This window comes from Myodes glareolus, chromosome 1 (assembly GCF_982192425.1).
Source record: "Myodes glareolus chromosome 1, mMyoGla1.1, whole genome shotgun sequence".
NCBI classification, from domain to species: domain Eukaryota; kingdom Metazoa; phylum Chordata; class Mammalia; order Rodentia; family Cricetidae; genus Myodes; species Myodes glareolus.
Window position 1 is genome coordinate 130,754,831 of NC_142026.1, and position 14,647 is coordinate 130,769,477.

A 14,647-nucleotide genomic window follows, 5' to 3' on the forward strand; every position below is an offset into this window, starting at 1 on the left:
TGCTTTAAGTCATGTGGGGTTCCTCCCCCTATAAATGATCTTGACACCTAGCCATGCATCATGGTGCATGAGGCGGCTATAACTGTGCCGTTGGAAAAATATTCGGCTCCAGAGGAAGAAACTCCATCTGCCAAGACACAGGAAGGCGGGCCGGAGGGGAATGTCGCATGAACACTGGGAAGGCAGCTTCTCCTCACCTTCTGAGTCTATGATCATTTGCCAAGCTCAACTCCCCAGCCCTGTAGGTTAAAACTTTCTTGTTCAAGGGAGAGCACTGTTTATAACAGAAGGGGGCTAGGGAGGTGGCTCAGCAGTTAAGCCACAGCTCAGAGGAGCCAGTTTGGGTTCCCAGTGCCCATATCAAGCAGCTCACAACTGCCTGTAACTCCCTCTGCTTTCTGCACCTACACACACACACACACACACACACACACACACAAATAAATAAAATAATAAAAGAAGGGCGGTTGCCTTTTTTTTTCTTTCTCTGCAGTCTATCAAAACTCAGCTACCCTTACCCAGCCCTATACCTCCCAAACAGATGGACACCTGGAGTGAGGGAGCAAAGAAAACATATTGGGACATGAAACACAAGGCTCCCAATAAAGGTGGCAAACGTTAATTTTCTCTCCATTCCCACTCTTCTGCTGTTACCTCAGTGGCCAGGCTGTCCATACTGGGCGAATGAACCTACGCATGCAGGGCTCACGTTTCTGTGGGAGGTACAGGGTTCAGTTCCCAAGTGAGGCCATAACTTCAGGAATGTTAGCCTGAGCCACACTGCCAGCTGTCCCTCCTCAAGCCCCAGCTGGAGCCCCAAAAGTAGGGGCCCAGTAAAAATAACAAAGTGAGGAGCTCAGCTAACTCCGTGGAGCACGGCAGAAAGAGGGGGCAGTCGTTTCCATATCCCACATAAACACAGAGCAGCTCGGAATGCATGAGTCACCAAGGGCTGACAATGATTACTACCGGGCCCCCTGCTAAAATGAAGGCGCATGCAACACAAGAACCCAAGGCTATGGATGTCCTAACCAGGAAGCACTTCTGTTTACTTATTTCAAAAGAGATTCTTTAAACAATCATAAAATGTGTTTTTGCGTGGAATTTTAATTTTTTTTTTACTGCTGTTAAAGAAGAGGCACCTGGAAGAGGCTTTCTAATTAAAAACGAGGGCCAAAGTAATGTGAGATTTCATACTGGCAATTTACTGTACTGTGTTGTCGGCTCCCCGGACACCTCACTGTGGGAGAGAGCAATGCTAAGACTGGACAGATTCTGCATTTACTGAAGCACAGTTTCTATGTTGGGGGAGAAACAGGAAGAAATTGCAGGATGGCTGCAATTCGAGAGGGGTGAGCTAAAGGGAAGCACGCTTTCTCTCTGTTGTGGATCAGCAACAGGGAGTTAAACGTGGCAAGCAGAGTATCCAGCGCTAGGTCATCCCGTTCCATGCCCCCAAAATTAAATAAATACATACGCATGTACATACATACAAACATACATGTGTATATGCATGCATGCATGCATGCATGCATGCATACAAACATACAGAGGACATGTCTAAACCAGAGCGAGTGGAAGCAGCAGAGCTCATGTTCTGAAATGTACTCTGGACACTCATTCCACACATGTGTTACTAACCCCATCCTACAGGTATGAAAGCAGGCTCGCAGCCAAGGCCCCAATGAGGGTTAGAAGGATTTAGATGGGGCTGTCCAATCTGCCCCAGGCCAGCTCTGCCCTCTCCCCACAGCAGACGTCACAGTTCTGATAGTCAATGTTGTCACAAACCTGACTCCAATTGGCACTGCTGGGAGATGGTGGCTCCTTTAAGAACTGGAGCCTAGTGGGGGATGTGTTGGTCACTGGGGTCATGACCTTGGAAAAGACCATGAGATTCCAGCTCCTGCTTCACTGCTGTCTCTCAACCACCCACCAGTGGTTCCAGCCATGGTACCCTGCACTCCTGACATGCTGCTAACACGATGCTTCCCAGTGAGTTACCACCCCAGCCCCAAACCAACAGCGCCAACCAAGTATGGGCTGGAACATCTAAAACTGTGAATCTGAGTAAACATTTCCCCCTTTTAACATTATTTACCTGGAGCATTTTTTATAGTGCAGAACAATGACAAGTTGGCAGGAACTCCTGTCTTAGAGTGTAACTTCCCACTGGCGAGACAGAGTTATCTTTCCGGTTTGTTCTCCGTGTGAGCAGACTGGCCAATGCTTAAGGAGCAGATGTAGACTTCAAACCTGCATCTGAAGAAATCCTTGTGAAAGCACGCGCTCTGTCTGGCCAGAGGAGTCAGCATTACTGAGCTAGGATCACACGCCACGTTCTTAACCTCCTCCTTTCCCATGAGCCCCAGCTTCCTTGGATGCCAGATAGAAACAGTCAATATGGTATGGGGTCACCATATTCAGTGATGAGAACCACTTTATAAAGCGGCATAGCCAAGAAGCTCTGCAGGATTTTTTAACTCACTGGGCAGAGGCCTCTCTAGTAAAGCATCCAGGCAACTCATGACAAGTTTCTCCCTCGACTCAACTCTCAGCCCTACAGAGGATGTTTTCATCCATCCCCTCCCCTCTCATCGGGGCTCAGGGATCTATGTGGAAGAGGCAGAAAGAGCGTAAGAGCCAGAGGTATGGGTAACTCCAAGGAAACAGCATCGTCACATAAACTCAGAGACTGTGGCAGCACAAACAAGACCTCTAGGAGCTCAAACCAGACAAAATTCCAGATCTGAGAAGGGGAAGTAGACACCAGGTCCCAACTGATGCCTACTGAAAAGGGAAAACTAAAGGAGTGTCACCACTGGGTTTATAAACCACACTCCAGGGCAGGCCATCAGCACAGAACAGTCATGTTTCCTTTTGTTGTGTTTGGGCATAATTTTTTTGGGTTTTACTTATTTATCTGTTTTTGTTTTCTTTTTTGTTTTGTTTTACTTTGTTTGAAAAAGAAAGAATGTGAAATTAGGTGGGTAGAGAGGTAAAGAGGGCCTGGGAGGAGTTGAGGGAGGGGAAAAAAACATAATAAACTATATTATGTGAGAAAAATACTTTTAAAAAAGCAAAGCAAAAAACAAGCCTTTCTTCCCTGCAAAATGTCCCTCTTTATGGAACCAGCCAGTAATTTTGAAATAAGGCAATGGAAAGGCCTGTGCCTCTAAGAGCAGAGAAGGTTAGGCCACTAGGCATAGGCTGCCACATCTCCTTCATAATGACATCATCGTTACTTGATGGTTTCATGCATGTCTGCGTTTTGCTATTCAGAAAGAGGCTAGGGCCACGATTCTGTGTGCCTTCAGAGCACAGAAGGAAAAGAATGGTGGCAGGTGGTTTCCAAACTATAAAGCCGAGAAGGCATGCCGCCTCTCTGTCTCCGCGACGTGGACCGAGGTCACGACAGCATTCTAGCAGCAACTGCTACTCTAGGGACAGTTGCTGTTGCACGTCAGGACACAACCAGAGATGTCAAGTCCAGGTCTGCTGGAGCTTGGCAAACTTAAATACACAAGACAGTTTTAACAATTTGTCATCAGATGCTTCCCACAATGTCTTAGCCCAGGACAGTAATGACACAATACCCAACACTGTTTCTCCTTCCAATCCTGGGTACCACTTCTCAACAACAAAACAGAAAGAAGTTTGCCTTGCCCTCCACACGTGTGTGTGTGTGTGTGTGTGTGTGTGTGTGTGTGTGTACATGATGAGATCCCCCTCAGCACTCTCAGCCTAACCTTTGAGACAAGGTCTGTCAATGAAGCTGGAGCTAACCGACTGGCTAGACTGTCCACCAAGGCCCAGGGATCCTCTTGTCTCTGCCTCCCTACTGCTGTGCTCAGAAGAATCCACTGCCATGCCGGGTTTGCGTGTGGGTGCCGGGGCTCAGCGTTGAATCCTGCCAGACAAGCACTACATCACTGAGCCATCTCGCAAGCCCCTTGAGCAATCTCCCTTAAGGAAGGAGGCTTTGCAGAAGTATGATGCAAGCTTTGGAGAAATGTTCCCCGCATGCTTCATTCCTCCTCTCAGAGATCGCAAAGATGACCAACAAGTCACCTCTCACACAATATCCTGGCATAAAGAATGACTGTGTTCTGAGCAGAACTGGTCTGAGTCACAACCTCTTGCAGATGATCGATTCCCCCTGGCCAATGGACCCAAGATATTCTGCCAGGTGCCAGTACGCCTATCTGTCACTAAACATCTAGAGTCCCATGTCCAGACAAAGTGCATGGCTGCAGGACCCAACTGTTCTTAAGAGACATCGAGATCACCACACATACAACCAAATTATAAATGAAGTTAATTAGGTTTGGTGACATAAAAATTACTTCTAAAAAATGGGTTGGATTTGTCTAAATGTAGTGATGGGGAAAAGCTTTAAGACAGAATTCACCAGAAAAGTATCACAGGGTCAAATTCAAACAATGTATCAGCCTATTCCTACAACAGAAAATAGTGATACATCAGTAAGTATAAACATGTACAGGAATGTCTAAGCCGTGTCTTCTTCGCTGGCACCTATTCTGAGACAGGGATTAGCAGGGAGGGATATGCGCTGTCTTTTCCAACCTGTCTGGAGTTAATGTTGTTTAACTTTTTACAAGAAAGCACTCCTGGGTATACAAGATGGCTCAGCAGGTAAAAGCACTCGCTGACAAACTTGAGGACTTGAATTTAATCCCCAAGTCCCACACAATGAAAGCAAACAACTAAAGCCTGAAAAACTACCATCTGACCCCACATGTATGCAAAGGTATGCATGAGCTCATGTACATGCATGCAAGCACACACGTGCACACACTTTTTTAAAAAAAAAAAAAAGAAAGCACTTCTGATAATTTGATAAGTAAAAATAAAATCTCCAAGCAACTGAAGGACAAAGGCTGGGAGGGGCCAACGTCTGAAAACAAATCGCATTCCACAGCTCCCCAATGTGTAATCAGAGGCTTTCCCGTTGACATCCCTATGGCTGCTGAACACTGTGTGAGTCTGCACTTCTGCCACTGTGCCTGGCAGCTGTTTCCTATCCTCCATCCTGTTTCCTCCAAGGCCATGGAAACTTCGAGGTGGTTCCCTCTGCTTCCAGGAGCTAAACATGCAAAGCTGCATCCACACCTTCACTGCCTAGGCTTCTTGGCCGAGAAACAGGAAGTCCCTCCCGCATAAATACTGTGGTCAGCTTCTAAATCAAAACATCCCTGGTCACACCCAGCTGCTGACATATGACTATGCACATGGGTGACACTAGCCACCATGTTCGGTCATCATCTTTAGTGGAGCCTCCTGCAGTTCTAGGCAAAGGCTTATTCTGAACTTCAACCTCTGTGTCTGCTCTAAAATATTTGGGAGCAGTGAACAACGTGACCAAAGACTATTGATTTCTTCTGCCTACTGTTCGGCTGGTTGATTAATTTGGCTGCCTGGCTGGCTGATTGATTGGTTGGTTTACTGGCTGGTTGGTTGATGTGATTTTTTTCAGAGCTTAAGACTAGAACCAGAAAGAGCCTTGTGCATGCCATGGAACTCCCTGGGTCACAGTCCCTTAGCTGTAAAATGACACACTGTATTCAACTCTGAAAAATAGCATTTGAGGTAGATGGTCTAAGACCTTCATCACCTCTCAAAATTATGGTGGGGAGGTAGTTACAGAGATGGACCCCCAGCCATGCCCTCTCTTACATTCCCCAATGTCAAGAAAAATCCCCGTTTTCCTAACAGGTTGGCTAACTTACAGTTCAGACTTACAAAAATCTCAAACCCTAGCATTGCCTGATACTAATATGTCTCCACTAAATAGACTCTTTGTCTTCCTCCTCTCAAATCTAAGTATGATCTCTCTGTCTCTCTCTCTCTCTCTCTCTCTCTCTCTCTCACACACACACACACACACACACACACACACACACACGAGAGAGAGAGAGAGAGAGAGAGAGAGAGAGAGAGAAGGGGGGAGAGAGGAGGTAGACAAACAGAACAGAGAACTCTTCAAATAGAAGTAAATGTCCCCATCTTAAAATCAAGGCAATGCCTCTGTAAATTTAACCCATGGAAGAAATACCGACAGCTAAGCAGGTCTTAACTCTGAAAGCAGACAGTATGTTAGCCACATAGGCTGCCAGTTCTATCCTTCTATTACAGCTTCCAGAGGAGGGTTTTAGCCAGATACACCAGCCCTGGCAATTGCCCTGAATACCAAAAGCTAGCTTGGATCTTAACTCTGTCTGATGTTTTGTGTGTATGTGGGTTGTTTTGGTTTTTGGGTTTTTTGGTTCTGGTTTTGGTTTTTCAAGACAGTGTTTCCCTGTGTAGCTTTGGAGTCTGTTCTGGTACTTGCTCTGTAGCCCAGGATGGCCTTGAACTCACAGAGATCCTCCTGCTTCTGTCTCCCGAGTGCTGGGATAAAAGGTATGCACCACGACCACCTGGCTGTGTATGTGTTTTAAATGAAATGATTGGTTAATCAGCAGAGTTTGAAATTTCAGAGCATCTCAGATAAGCTGGATAAGAACCCACAGAATGGCTCAGATTTCCCCAGAGTTCTAAATCAATTTACTCTTAGAGGGATAGAGGGAGGGGGGCTGACTACCCCACATATCTTATAAATAACAGCAGATTCATCTATCAAGTTGAAAATGGACCTAGCAGAGACTGGCTCTCTCTCAAGGACTAGAAAGCCTTTTCTTTGCCTGTTGAGATTATTCCCATTCTATAGGAATCATGGCTGAAGTCCTATTCTGGAGGCAAGCACTTCAATCAAAGATGCCTCCCAAAACCCCCACTTCGGTGTGGACAGGCAAACCAGGTCAACAGATAAGCTCTTCATGTAACTTTCTGACTCCCAAAGCAAACATCAGGCCCAAGCTTTGCTTATTGCAAGCTCAGTTACTTTCTATCAGTTCTGTGCCCAATCGCTCTTAACACTGGTCTAGCCTAGCAACTTTCCGCTTGACCAGGGTTCCCAGCCCAGATGGCTCTCTGACAGCAGGAGCGATCATTCATAAGAATAAAGCACTCCCCTTTTGCACAAGTCACCTAAGTCCTTTGCAAAGCTGGGCAGCGCTCTGTGGCTTAGACACCGAGGGCTGGGACTGGTACCTAAGGTGCAGCCGTCTTTGCCGTTCCCTCCTGACAGCTATTCCCACAGTGCTTACCGGCACCGATCTTACGAAATGATTTCTTGGCTGGCTTCCTTAATTGAGCCTGGCAAGACAGAGCACCTCCCATGTGGCGCTGCTCTGCCAGGGCGGCTATTCAGTAGTGTACACACTACACCGTGAACGCACCCGATGTTACCATCACACCCTCTAGTCATCAAGAGTCTTGGTGAAGCAGGAACTGAGTGAGTCTCCAGTACAGACTGACGAAACCAGAAATACCGCCTTGCGGGGCACCTGCTGTGGATGTTTCCTTTCCCTGTGCTGCTGCTGATGTCAAGTCTGGGACACTATTAGTGGAAGGACTAAGGGGAAGCAGTTAAGACATCGTTCACAGTTACCCTCCACTTCGAGGAAGCAAAGAGGCAGACTTGGCCTCCCGGTGCCTCAGCGGGGTGTACAAGGTCAATACGCTCTGGTTTTCTCCTCCCCATTGCTCTCTGAGATGTAACTTACATCCTTGTTCAGTGTGAAACTGTGACGTCAAGGCTGTCTTGCTGAAGAGGTAGACTGTCTCTGCCAGGGCAGATGTGCAGACCTTAAAAAGCATGCCAAGGTCCCCTTTAAGAAGCTATCTGCTCTGTGGATGTAGGGATCAAAGCTCGCTCAACTCAGCATGAGCCAGGGAAGTTCAATGATGGCATGGCACACGCGGGTGGGGACAATAAGGGACATGGATGTCTGAAGCCACCCCACCACTGGTCCATAACCACTGTGTAATACTGCAGCAGCCACAGAGAAGGGGGAGGGGAGCGGAGGAGGGAGAAAGAAGAGGAGAGAGACTGGAGGAAGAGAGAAAAAGACAGACAGGCATAGAGGCGTAGATGAATGAGAAAATGTGTTTTCTTTCCAGAACAGAGTTCTCTATGCCTGTCTAACAGGTAATTAACCATAGGCCTCTGCTCCTGCACCCCAGATACATTCTGGTTACAAGCATGACCTTTAGAAGTTGACTCCTACTTTGTCAGGAACTTTTTAAGAGTTTACCTTAGGCTGGATCACATGTAGGCCAAAGACCTTCTTCACTTGGCAGGTTTTCATCTGATAACCAGAGACCGTCCTTGACCATCTCAAGAATCAAAGGCAATACTCTTTGCATTAAAGTGATCTACACTGGACAACAGTAACAGCAACAACAACAAAAATGCTAATCAAGTAGAATATGGACCTGCCTAGCTGAGCCCCCTGCCACACTGCGCCACTTTGTAACTTCAGCAGTCTGAAGAGGGACCAGGATGGAACCCTAAACAATGCAATCTGTTGTTACAAGAAAATTGAGATAGGCTTATGGGTTTCTGAAACATTGTAGTTACACAGTTACCACCAAGGATGATAATTATCCACACTGAGCCACAAAACCATCTGGAGAGCTTCTGAAGGCAATTAGGTCATTAGGAAGGTCTGATCCCACCCCTTACCACATCCACAAATCTACCACTACAGCTTTCAGACAGCAGCAGGGTCAGAATCGTCCCCGTGGCTTCCTGAGGCTACTTAGACATGTCTCCGTGTTTCCTTCCTTTGCTATGATGCTTAGAAAATGCTCCTCTCGTCTTTGATTCACGAGACCGTAATTCTCAAACAGAATTTCTGACAACAGGACCGAATGTTATCTATCATCTCAACCTAATTTTAAAATAGGAAAACTTTTAAAATATTTTAAAATACCAATAGGCATGCCCCCTGCCATACATGTGTGCATGCGGTATATGTGAGTGTATGTAAGCACGTGCATGTGCGTGCATGCACATGCATAAAGTATGTGTGTGTGTTTGAAACAGAACCCAGGTCCCTACACTTGATAAACAATTAAAATATTTTTGCAAGAATTTTACTTTTTTAACATAAGGGAGAAATAAAAAATACCCTTAGTGTAAGCATGAGCAAACTGATACAAAAAGAACTTACAAAACAGAATCAAATGTTGCTAAAATAAACAGATAAAAAGCATTAAACTGGCATTTAAAGCAGCTACTCAGGCCCTCCAAGGGTGGCCAGAAATCACGTTGGGGAGGAGTGGGCAGGAACAGAAATCTGGGAACTTTTTAAAAATACAGTAATTTCTAAAAAAACTAAAAGTCTACTCTGTGAAATTGTTTCAAAACCACATTCCACTGAATTATAACTCTGGGCTGTTGAGAACGGATCTTTTCCCAGAGCTGAGTATATGCTTGGCCCTGGGAGAGAAGCAGTAATGTCAGACGTACTGGGAAACAACACAGTGAGGGGCAGGCAGCCACACCCCTCAGAGGTAGCACCCAAGCTGTCTTTATATCCAGCCTTAATCAGGATCCAACAGTTTAAGGTGCAAACTGTGTGCCCTAAGGAGTCCAGGAACCCTGACATGGACACCCACGTGGCTGGGGGCAACTGGGTGACTCATCAGAGTCAGGGTGTGAGAGGGTCACAGCAGCTATTCTCTCTCCTCAGGGCTCGGGTTAAAGTCACCCGGCTGTGCGTAGGTATGTAAGCATGAAGACCGGGTACAAAGTACAGCAAGGGCAAAGCGGGAGGGAGGGAGAGCTGGAAATGCCAGACTTTACTGCTCATCTGAGTCAAGCACCTTGCCCTTGGGGTCAGGGACAAGGGTTCTCCATATTCCTGTTCATTTCTGCAGCATAGAAATGTGAGGATCTGGCCGATGTCATGGAGAACATACAAATTATTAATCTAATTAGTAATTATTAATCATTAATCTGAGACCTACAGCTGATCTTGGGTGATAGAATCCAAGCATCCTAGACTTCAGGTGTGTCTACCCCACAACAAGGTTCTTCTCCTACCCCCAGCTGGCCTTACTCCCCTCTGCATCCTGCTGGCTTCCCTTTTCTCCCCAGTCCTTGTCCAATCCCACCCCTCTCTCTTTTTCCAGCTCAAATTAGTCTTTCATGGGTCCTTCTTTTAGACAAAGATTTTTATGTCTTTACACTTAGGATGGGTTTTACATTGTACAGATCAAAGGAAATAACACATACATAGAGTCACATTCCTTCCTCACAGAGCCCTCAGGTGACATTTCCCCAAGACTCAGGGTGATAAGTTCTGTAGGGTTTTGAAAAGTCAGTATAATCATACACTACATGAACAATAAACCGGGGCTTGCCTGATGGAACTCTGAATCAAAGAGTAATTTACAAGGGTCTGAAAATACAACTCTGTGTGTGTATGCAGTGATAGATATGCAGTTAAAGATATACACATGGTTATACATATATGCCTGATTTGTGCAATGCACACACACACTTCTTTCACAAAGGAGGACCACCACAAGATACAAAGACTTTCACTGGCCCAGCCCCTCAGTGGCACAGAAAGGACCCTGGTGATCTAGCACACTCCTTCCCACCTCTCTAGCCTCCTCTCTTTCCACTCTGTACCTCACCACAGAACCTGCACAATGTTACACTGTCTCTTCCCTTCTGATTTTCTGCCAAGAACATGCATTCCCTTCCAGTAAGCCTGGCTGCCTCTTGCTCATCCAGGGTTTTGACCTGGATGTCTCTTCCTACAGGAGAGATCCCTTGAAGCACTTGCTCACACCTGAGTTAGATGTCACTTCCCTCCTCTTAACTGCTTGTGGACCGATCTGGGCTCCACACTACTTGATTGGAAGTATCAAAGAAGCAGCAACCCTTTCTGTCCATTGTGCCCGAACAAGAGCATTGCCAATGACAGGTGTTCAATAAATACTGCACAGATTATATTTAAAAGTGATTGGTTCTCTTTAGTTGTACCAGTTTTCCTCTAACAGAGTTTCCAGCCCATGGTCTAGAAACATTATATATCACCTCACAGAATTCTGGCTGCCCCAGATAAATCATTTAAGACATGAAGGGCAATCAACAGCAATGAGGACTCCCTGCAAGGTTTTGGATCTGACATTAAGGAGGTTTGCCTGCTTAACGGAGTAAGCTACAAAATAACAGAGAACCTAGGAAGATAGCCAGTTCTTCTCATTCTAAATTCTCAGTTCTAAAACAATGTGTGTGTAGAAGGGAGCGACCACTGGAGAAAATGAAGGGTTATTTCTCTAAATGAATCTCCTCTAAAAGCCATTTGCACAGTGTTGCTCACTGGATGAATGGCTTTATTAGACTGTGGTGTCCACAGTGCAGGGAGTTTGAGATCCTTCTCACTTCATCAGCTCTCTCTCAGCCAGTTTCCTACTACTCAAGCTGAGAATCCCTCAGAGTCGTGTTTATTTAGGAAGGTGCTTTAGGTTTGTTTGTTTTGTTTCATTTTTTGTTTCTTAGACAGGATCTCTCTACACAGCCCTGGCTGGTACTGACTCAAGGCAATCGTCCTAGATCAGCCTTCTGAAAGCTAGACTTCGAACCATGCGGTGCCACATCTGGTTCCATCCAGCTCCATCTGGGCTTCCATGTAACGAGATAACTGCTGCTCCCACCAACGACCCTATCGAGACCATCATGCCCAGAGTCAAAAGTAACGATCAGTTCTCATCCCAACAGCAATGCTACAGCAGTTGCTCACTCCCTCTTTCGAGGGAACCCATTTAAGGATGCAAAGGCTCCTCATTGGCCTCCTACATCCTGGGAGCATGTGTGCTGTTTGCTCACTGGTCTTCATCTCTAGAACTTTTTCCTTTGATATTATTTCATGTGCTTATGTGTGCGGGCATGTTGGAGGTGGTACGTGTGTGTGTGTGTGTGTGTGTGTGTGTGTGAGAGAGAGAGAGAGAGAGAGAGAGAGAGAGAGAGAGAGAGAGAGAACATTTTAGGGATGTCTTCTCACACCCATAACTAGCCCTTCAGTAACTCCTAGTGGCTTCCAGAATACACAAAACACAAACTCCTCTCAGGGTGATCACAGCTACCACCTAAATTAAGCATACTCTTTCACGTGATTATGGATACAGTGTTTGAACTTACGTCTAATTCCACCTTGCATAGCCATCATTATAACCTTAAAACATAAATCTGATATTGTCCCTTGGCTCAAAACCCTTCAAGGGCTCCCTGAAGCACTCAGGTAAAGCCGAGTAAAATTCATGATCACAGAGGCACCTACTATCTGGCCTCCCCTCTTCTCTTCCAACACAGCTTCTCCCATCGACTTCAACACACCAGTCACAGCCCATTTAAGGGCATTGGTATTTGCGCTTCCTTCTGCCAAGAATACCCTCCCATCTGTTGGTCACAATGCTCACTGAGATCTGTCCCCAGTTACCCTGGTTAGACTGCATCACTTCCTGCTCCTCATTCCCCATCTATGGTCCTTCCAGGCAGCATGTATCACATCTGCATGCAATTCACTATACCCATCAGCTACAGGACCCACTAGGCCACCAGCTCCAGGAAGAAAGGGGTTGTGGCTTTGTACGCCCTGCCGTATCCTCTGCTCTTAGGACGGTGCCTGGCAAGCAGGCAGAACTTGCTAACATTAACACCAGATGCTGCTCATTGCCAGGCTTGATAGGTGAAATAATGGAATACGCTCAGCCCACAGACCATGAGTGGGAGAGAGAAACGCAGCTCCTGACAGGTCCCAGGGACACAGTACTCAAGTGAAAGCTTCGTTTTCCAGCCAATAAGAGCTGAGAAATCAGAAAGCTTTAATAGATATTAAACCAGTCACATGCAAACAAATATATAAGAAGAAAAACTCTCATTTTAAAGTAGATACCCTTAAGTGATAAGGGATTTTAACTTTACTTGAGAAAAACCGCACCTGTTTCGAGGAGCTGGTCAGGCTAGTGGTGACCAAGAAGACAAGCCAGGTCATGCCTGCAGCATGCTACACCATGCAGAGCCTCACCCTTGGCCATCCTCACTGCTCTCCTGCTCACGGCTTGCCCTGGCAACCCTTAGCAGGTAGAACCTAGAAGCTCAGAGAGCCGGCTCCCCTGTCCACAGAGCCTCTGCAGCCGGCTGTGTCGGCCAGGGTCGCTGTCTCACAAGGCAAGAACAAGACTTCCTCATTCTTACAAGAGGCTCTGCTCCTCAGTCTGCACTGCATTTGTGCCTGTTTAGATGCCAGCCGAGGGCCGGGATGTTCTGCGTTCTTCCAGTCTGTGGCTAACCATTTAGGGTGCACCTATGGGAATAATCTGGGGTGTCATGTTCATGAATATTTGCATCATTTCACACTCAACTTCGAGGGCCTGAATTCCGGCTGACACTCCTCTGTCTTAACACGTCTCATGTACCAAACAGCATGAGATTTGCATTCATTAAAACATGAGACAATCAGCCCACTGCAAAGAGAGGAGGAATTCCGTCATCCTAAAGGGTAGAACCCTGCAGGATAGTGCATCGTACAAAATGCACCCCAGGTGGGCAAGTCCCCCAGAATTGAATCTTTGGTAATGGGGGTGGGTTGCGTGTGAGTGTGAACACACATGAGTGTGCAAAGTAGAGGTCAAGCTAGGTGTCATGTTTTAGGAGCAATCCCCCTTGGGGTTTTTGTTTGTATTGTTATTTTTGAGATAAGGTCTCTCACCTGGGATCCAGGGCTAGACCAGCTGACCAACAAGTCTGACATCCATCCGGCCCCGCCTCCCCAGCTCTAGGATTATAAGCACAAAATCGCCATGCCCAGCTTTTTCCTTGAGCTGAGGATCTGAACTCAGGTCCTCATGTTTTGTAGGGCAAACTTGACGGACCTATCTCCCCTAGTCGCTCTCATACAGTGGTTCTCAAGCAGTTCCTTATGTTGTGCTGGCACCCAACCATAAAATAATTCTCGCTGCTGCTTCACAACTGTAATTTTGCTACTGTTCTGGATTGTGATAGAAATTTCTGTGTTTCCTGGTGGTCTTAGGCAACCCTGTAAAAGGGCCATCTGCCCCACTACAAGGGTCGAGACCCACAGGCTGAGCCACTGCCCTGGCACTACTTTAATGACACCACCACGCTGGGTCACCAAACCCAGACCTACAGAGGTGATGGAGTGCCCCTCTGGGATGCGGCATCTCCTCAAGAATCAACTCTGCGCTGTTCACAGAGGGTCTGTCAGCCTTTACCTCTCCACAAAGGCCTCCTTACTTCCACAGCCCTTGTCAGTAGACCTTTCCCAAGCTCGGAGCTAACCGCTCATTATCCAAGACCCAAGAGCAAACTTCCTCAACAATAGTGGATCACAAGTGGTTCACAAAAGACTGAGAAACGCTTACCCCGCCACGTGCTCCACATGCAGCCCTCTAGCCCGAATGAGACAAAGCCTGAACACCTCTAGCAAGGGGCTGGAATGCTACGGGAAGCCTCCATAAGCACCACATCCCTGAGAGACTTCAGGCGGCCTGCAGACAGGCTTCCATTCGATTACAATCCTGCTCCTGGCAGGAGGCAGAGCTGCTGGTACAAAGTGATCATCTGCACATCTTTCTTTATCGTGAGCTTTTAGGAAGGAATTAGCAGTTGGCTAAGACCTAATGAAGACTTAACAAACTGTCGTCTGTTAGAACCATCCATGCATGTGTACATAAAGATAAATGTGAACACACAACCCGTCCT

At 46.6% G+C, this 14,647-nt stretch overlaps 1 protein-coding gene across 2 annotated transcripts in view; it reads right to left on the reverse strand.

Moving 5' to 3' along the window:
- Positions 1–14,647, reverse strand: part of Cnksr3 (CNKSR family member 3) — a 90,900-nt gene that overhangs the window by 63,196 nt on the left and 13,057 nt on the right. The window contains exon 1 of one of the 2 annotated variants that reach the window (XM_048420008.3): positions 2,102–2,262. The exons of the other annotated variant lie outside the window; for it this stretch is intronic. The gene's annotated coding sequence lies outside the window, so the exon portion shown is untranslated. Of the gene's footprint in view, positions 1–2,101; positions 2,263–14,647 lie in introns of those variants that run through there. 2 annotated transcript variants of the gene reach the window in all.